The sequence below is a fragment of the Schistocerca cancellata genome, chromosome 3, assembly GCF_023864275.1.
Source record: "Schistocerca cancellata isolate TAMUIC-IGC-003103 chromosome 3, iqSchCanc2.1, whole genome shotgun sequence".
In the NCBI taxonomy this organism is placed as follows: domain Eukaryota; kingdom Metazoa; phylum Arthropoda; class Insecta; order Orthoptera; family Acrididae; genus Schistocerca; species Schistocerca cancellata.
The window spans coordinates 487230585-487238088 of record NC_064628.1 but is presented as its reverse complement, the minus strand read 5'-3'; positions in this window follow the sequence as shown (position 1 = coordinate 487238088).

Here is a 7504-nt window from a genome sequence, read left to right as displayed (position 1 = left end):
ATGGAAGAACCCTGGAGATACTAAAAGGTATCAGATAGATTATATAATGGTAATACAGAGATTTAGGAACCAGGTTTTAAATTGTAAGACATTTCCAGGGGCAGATGGGGACTCTGACCACAATCTATTGGTTATGACCTGTAGATTAAAACTGAAGAAATTGCAAAAAGGTGGGAATTTAAGGAGATGGGACCTGGATAAACTGAAAGAACCAGAGGTTGTAGAGAGTTTCAGGGAGAGCATAAGGGAACAATTGACAGGAATGGGGGAAAGAAATACAGTAGAAGAAGAATGGATAGCTCTGAGGGATGAAGTGGTGAAGGCAGCAGACGATCAAGTAGGTAAAAAGAAGAGGGCTAGTAGAAATCCTAGGGTAACAGAAGAAATATTGAATTTAATTGATGAAAGGAGAAAATATAAAAATGCAGTAAGTGAAGCAGGCAAAAAGGAATACAAACGTCTCAAAAATGAGATCGACAGGAAGTGCAAAATGGCTAAGCAGGCATGGCTAGAGGACAAATGTAAGGATGTGCAGGCTTATCTCACTAGGGGTAACATAGATACTGCCTACAGGAAAATTAAAGAGACCTTTGGAGATAAGAGAACCACTTGTATGAACATCAAGAGCTCAGATGGAAACCCAGTTCTAAGCAAAGAAGGGAAAGCAGAAAGGTGGAAGGAGTATAAAGAGGGTCTATACAATGGCGATGCACTTGAGGACAATATTATGGAAATGGAAGAGGACGTAGATGAAGATGAAATGGGAGATACGATACTGCGTGAAGAGTTTGACAGAGCACTGAAAGACCTGAGTCGAAACAAGGCCCCCGGAGTAGACAACATTCCATTGGAACTACTGACGGCCTTGGGAGAGCCAGTCCTGACAAAACCCTACCATCTGGTTAGCAAGATGTACGAAACAGGCGAAATACCCTCAGACTTCAAGAAGAATATAATAATTCCAATCCCAAAGAAAGCAGGTGTGGACAGATGTGAAAATTACCGAACAATCAGTTTAATAAGCCACAGCTGCAAAATACTAAGACGAATTCTTTACAGACGAATGGAAAAACTAGTAGAAGCCGACCTCGGGGAAGATCAGTTTGGATTCCGTAGAAATACTGGAACACGTGAGGCAATACTGACCTTACGACTTATCTTAGAAGAAAGATTAAGGAAAGGCAAACCTACGTTCCTAGCATTTGTAGACTTAGAGAAAGCTTTTGACAATGTTGACTGGAATACTCTCTTTCAAATTCTAAAGGTGGCAGGGGTAAAATACAGGGAGCGAAAAGCTATTTACAATTTGTATAGAAACCAGATGGCAGTTATAAGAGTCGAGGGGCATGAAAGAGAAGCAGTGGTTGGGAAGGGAGTAAGACAGGGTTGTACCCTCTCCCCGATGCTATTCATTCTGTATATTGAGCAAGCAGTAAAGGAAACAAAAGAAAAATTCGGAGTAGGTATTAAAATCCATGGAGAAGAAATAAAAACGTTGAGGTTCGCCGATGACATTGTAATTCTGTCAGAGACAGCAAAGGACTTGGAAGAGCAGTTGAACGGAATGGATAGTGTCCTGAAGGGAGGATATAAGATGAACATCAACAAAAGCAAAACGAGTATAATGGAATGTAGTCGAATTAAGTCGGGTGATGTTGAGGGTATTAGATTAGGAAATACGACACTTAAAGTAGTAAAGGAGTTTTGCTATTTGGGGAGCAAAATAACTGATGATGGTCGAAGTAGAGAGGATATAAAATGTAGACTGGCAATGGCAAGGAAAGCGTTTCTGAAGGAAAGAAATTTGTTAACATCGAGTATAGATTTTAGTGTCAGGAAGTCATTTCTGAAAGTATTTGTATGGAGTGTAGCCATGTATGGAAGCGAAACATGGACGGTAAATAGTTTGGACAAGAAGAGAATAGAAGCTTTCGAAATGTGGTGCTGCAGAAGAATGCTGAAAATTAAATGGGTAGATCACATAACTAATGAGGAAGTATTGAATAGGATTGGGGAGAAGAGAAGTTTGTGGCGCAACTTGACCAGAAGAAGGGATCGGTTGGTAGGACATGTTCTGTGGCATCAAGGGATCACCAATTTAGTATTGGAGGGCAGCGTGGAGGCTAAAAATCGTAGGGGGAGACCAAGAGATGAATACACTAAGCAGATTCAGAAAGATGTAGGTTGCAGTAGGTACTGGGAGATGAAGAAGCTTGCACAGGATAGAGTAGCATGGAGAGCTGCATCAAACCAGTCTCAGGACTGAAGACCACAACAACAACATCAGAACCAGGCGGACGGCCGGCCAACTTGGGGTTAGCCAGACGACCGTGTGGGACGTTCTCCACGACAGTTGCCACTACACGTATAACTTAGAACGCATGAAGGCCTTATTGGGTTGGTGCCGAATTTGGTAGCTTTTTTCTTAATAAACACAATATCTACACATAACAGAGGCTTCAGTCATCAATATATAGACCACTGAACATTAAAATTGCTACACCATGAAGAAATGCAGATGATAAGCGGGTATTCACTGGACAAATGTATTATACTAGAACTGACATTTGATTACATTTTCACGCAATTTGGGTGCATAGATCCTGAGAAATCAGTACCCAGAACAACCACCTCTGGCCGTAATAACGGCCTTGATACGCCTGGGCATTGAGTCAAACAGAGCTTGGATGGTGTGTACAGGTACAGCTGCCCGTGCAGCTTCAACACGATACCACAGTTCATCAAGAGTAGTGACTGGCATACTGTGACGAGCCAGTTGCTCGGCCATCATTGATCAGACGTTTTCAGCTGGTGAGATATCTGGAGAAAAATCTGGCCAGGCAAGTAGTCGAACATTTTCTGTATCCAGGAAGGTCCGTACAGAACTCCAACATGCGGCCGTGCATTATCCTGCTGAAATGTAGGGTTTTGCAGGGATCTAATGAAGGGTAGAGCCACGGGTCCTAACACATCTGAAGTGTAACATCCACTGTTAAAAGTGCCATCAGTGCGAACAAGAGGTGACCGAGACGTGTAATCAGTGGCACCCATACCATCACGCCGGGTGATACGCCAGTATGGCGATAACGACTAGACGCTTCCAATGTGCGTTCACCGCGATGTCGCCAAACACGGATGCGGCCATCATGGTGCTGTAAACAGAACCTGGATTCATCCGAAAAAATGACGTTTTGCCATTCGTGCACCAAGGTTCGTCGTTGAGTACACCATCGCAGGCGCTCCTGTCTGTGATGCAGCGTCAAGCGTAACCGCAGCCATGATCTCCGAGCTGATAGCCCATGCTGCTGCAAACGTCGTCGAACTGTTCGTGCAGATGGTTGTTGTCTTGCAAACGTCCCCATCTGTTGACTCAGGGATCGAGACATGGCTGCACGATCCGTTACAGCCATGCGGATAAGATGCCTGTCATCTCGAGTGTTAGTGATACGAGGCCGTTGGGATTCAGCACAGCGTTCCGTGTTACCCTCCTGAACCCACCGATTCCATATTCTGCTAACAGTCATTGGATCTCGACCAACGCGAGCAGCAACGTCGCGATACGATAAACCGCAATCGCGACAGGCTACAATCCGACCTTTATCAAAGTCGGAAACGTGATGGTACGCATTTCTCCTCCTTACATGAGGCATCACAACAACGTTTCACCAGACAATGCCGGTCAATTGCTGTTTGTGTATGAGAAATCGGTTGGAAACTTTCCTCATGTCAGCGCGTTGTAGGAGTCGCCAGCAGCGCCAACCTTATGGGAATGCTCTGAAAAGCTAATCATTTGCATATCACAGCATCTTCTTCCTGTCGGTTAAATTTCACGTCTGTAGCACGTCATCTTCGTGGTGCAGCAACTTTAATAGCCAGTAGCGTATTCTCCTTCAGTATTTACAACAGTCTTCAGCTGTTGGGGTAACTTTTCGACCCTGTGACTGTAGATAATACTTGGTTCTTAGGTGAAGAACTCGTCGAGCCATGTTCAAAACTCATTTTCACCAGGAAGTGAAGTTCCTTGTACGTTGTACGGTAGAGAGCGGGAAAGGAGAAAATTTGGTGCAGCAGGGTCAGCTGAAGGAGGTCCGCGCAGAATGACTTTTCAACCCAACTCCTGTATACTGTCATTTGTCAGTCTAGCAGAACGCACACGGCCGTTATCGTGGAGTAGCGTCACCTTACGCAGTCTTCTTTGTCGTTCTTCATGAATTGCGCTGCAAGACGTCTCAGCTGTTGACAATAAATGTCAGCAGTGATGGCCACACCTCGAGGAAGCATTTCTTAGTACACCACACCGCCGCTGTCACATGAGGTGCATAACATTATCTTTTGTGGATGCGCGCAGGTCTTTGTATCGGGAGTTCCTGCTTTGTTTGGCTTTAACCATTCCCTTCTTTTCCTTATGTTAACATTAAGGCACAATTTCTCGACACCACTGACGATACAGGATAACAATTATCGGTGTTATTCACGAACCAATTGATGATGATGAGTAAGCAGAGATACACATATGGCCACCCGCTAATTCTTGTGAATTTGGCTTACAGCATGCGGTATCCGTACACCCGAATTTAGAACCTTCCCCATCGCATGCGAATGTCGCACGACGGTGAAATGGTCACAGTTCGTGACATTTGCCAGTTCTCGAGTACAGTAAGGTGGATCATTGTCTTTTAGTTTATATAAACGATCTTCATCGAACCACGAATGTCTTCCTGAACATGGGGAGTCACTCATATCAAAACTATCTTCTTTAAAATGAGAAAACAATTTTCTTGCCGTGCTCGGTCCAATGACATTCGCCCCATACACGGCGCAAATGTTTCTGGCTGCCTCGACTGCTGTCTCTTCTCTACTAAACTTAAGCAGAAAAATTTGTTGCAAATGTTCCGCTTTCTCTATTTGGCACTCCACTTTCTACCACCCACATCTGCACTCATTATGCGCAGATGAAAAACTGACAATATGTAAACTCAAAAAGCAATAGTGAACTACAGGTAAAAAATTGCAATCGACAAATAAACCCATAGCAAACGGAATACCAACATGCAGAACAAAAGCGCGGTTTTAACGCTGAATCGTTGCACGACTCACCACGGTGCTGGGATTTCTGCCATCCATCTTATTACCCCCGCCTCCCATTTAAGAGCGGCGATATCATGTAACCTCACAACACCCACATGTGGCTATGGAGAATCTTCACGCTATGGTAGCAGCGAAGCATCAGAAGTGGTTTAGCCTCAATGTATGAGCTTGCGTTATTGGTCTCTTCAGTGTGGAGCTAAATGGACAGAAAATTCCTAAATGCCTGTGTGTTCATATGTGCGCTTTCAATCATTGAATTATACACTGTCAGTCATCTTTTATCTCCATGCCAAATTTAAACAAACGCCAAATCCCCAAGATTGGCGATCTCTTACAGAAGCTGGAAATTTAGCGCGGACTTCAATGCGAGAAGCCTATAACAGTTTGTACAACGAAACTTTATCTCGAAACCTGGCAGAAAATCCAAAGAAATTCGAGTCGTATGTGAAGTATGTTAGCAGCAAGAAACAATCAGTGCCTTCTCTGAGCGATAGCAATGGAGATACTATCGAAGGCAGAGCTGCCAAAGCAGAGTTACTAAACACAGCCTTCCGAAATGCCTTCACGAAAGAAGACGAAGTAAATATTCCAGAATTCGAATCGAGAACAGCTGCCAACGTGAGTAACGTAGAAGTAAGAAGTAAATATCCTCGGAGTAGTGAAGCATCTTAAATCACTTAAATCTTCCGGTACAGACTGTATACCAATTAGGTTCCTTTCGGAGTATGCTGATGCATTAGCTCCATATTTAACAATCATATACAACCGTTCGCTGGACGAAAGATCCGTACCCAAAGATTGGAAAGTTGCATGGGTCGCACCAATATTCAAGAAAGGTAGTAGGAGTAATCCACTAAATTACAGGCTCATATCGTTAACGTCGATATGAAACAGGTTTTTAGAACATGTATTGTGTTCGAACATTATAAATTACCTCGAAGAAAACGTATTGACACAGAGTCAACATGGGTTTAGAAAACATCGTTCCTGTGAAACAGAATTAGCTCTTTATTCACATGAAGTGTTGAGTGCTATTGACAAGGAATTTTAGATCGATTCCGTATTTCTGGATTTCCGGAAGGCTTTTGACACTGTACCACACAAGCGGCTCGTAGTGAAATTGCGTGCTTATGGAATGTCTCAGTTATGTGAATGGATTTGTGATTTCTTGTCAGAGAGGTCACAGTTCGTAGTAACTGACGGAAAGTCATCAAGTAAAACAGAAGTGATTTCTGGCGTTCCCCAAGATAGTGTTATAGGCCCTTTGCTGTTCCTTATCTATAGAAACGAGACAATCTGAGCAGCTGTCTTCGGTTGTTTGCAGATGACGCTGTCGTTTATCGACTAATAAAGTCATCAGAAGATCAAAACAAACTGCAAAATGATTTAGAAGAACTATCGGAATGGTGCGAAAAGTGGCAGTTGACCCTAAATAACGTGAGTGCTAAAAAGGAATCAGTTAAACTTCGGTTACACGACAAATCAGTCACATCTAAAGGCCGTAAATTCAATTAAATACCTTGGAAATACAATTGCGAGCAACTTAAACTGGAAGGAATACATAGAAAATGTTGTGGGGAAGGCTAACCAAAGACTGCGTTTTATTGGCAGGACACTTAGAAAGTGTAACAGACCTACTAAGACGACTGCTTACACACCGCTGTGCGATGTGGGATCCTCACCAGATAGGATTGACGGAGTACATCGAAAAAGTTCAAAAATGGGCAGCACGTTTTGTATTATCGCGAAATAGGGGAGATAGTGTCACAGAAATGATACAGGATCTGGCCGGAAATCATTAAAAGAAAGGCGTTTTTCGTTGCGATGGAATCTTCTCACGAAATTCCAATCACCAAGTTTCTCCTCCGAATGCGGAAATATTTTGTTGACACGGACCTACATAGGGAGGAACGATCGCCACGATAAAATAAGTGAAATCAGAGCTCGTACGGAAAGATATAGGTGTTTATTCATTCCGCGCGCTATATGAGATTGGAATAATAGAGAATTGTGAAGGTGGTTCAAACCCTCTGCCAGGCACTTAAATGTGATTTGCAGAGTATCCGTGTAGATGTAGATGTAGATGTCCACCTGCAAGTAAGTTTACCTCCTTGGAAGGTATTTTCGGCTATAAGTCAATAAGATTTTTTTTTACTCTTTATACTCTTAGGGTTCGTTCACTTCATCCTGATTTAGTCATATTATATAGTCTTATATTTCTGTTAAAAATAAGTAATCGTATTATGTTCTGTTCCAAGACATAGATAATGTCACTTCTCACAATCGTTCTTCGATAGCAGCAGGTAGTGTAGGTGGTTTGAAGTATGAGCGGTATGACCCATTTCGAAGATCGTCGAAGCATATGCGAACGTGGCGTATGCACGGTCGTCTTTTCCCCCGTGCCGTGTAAGCAGTG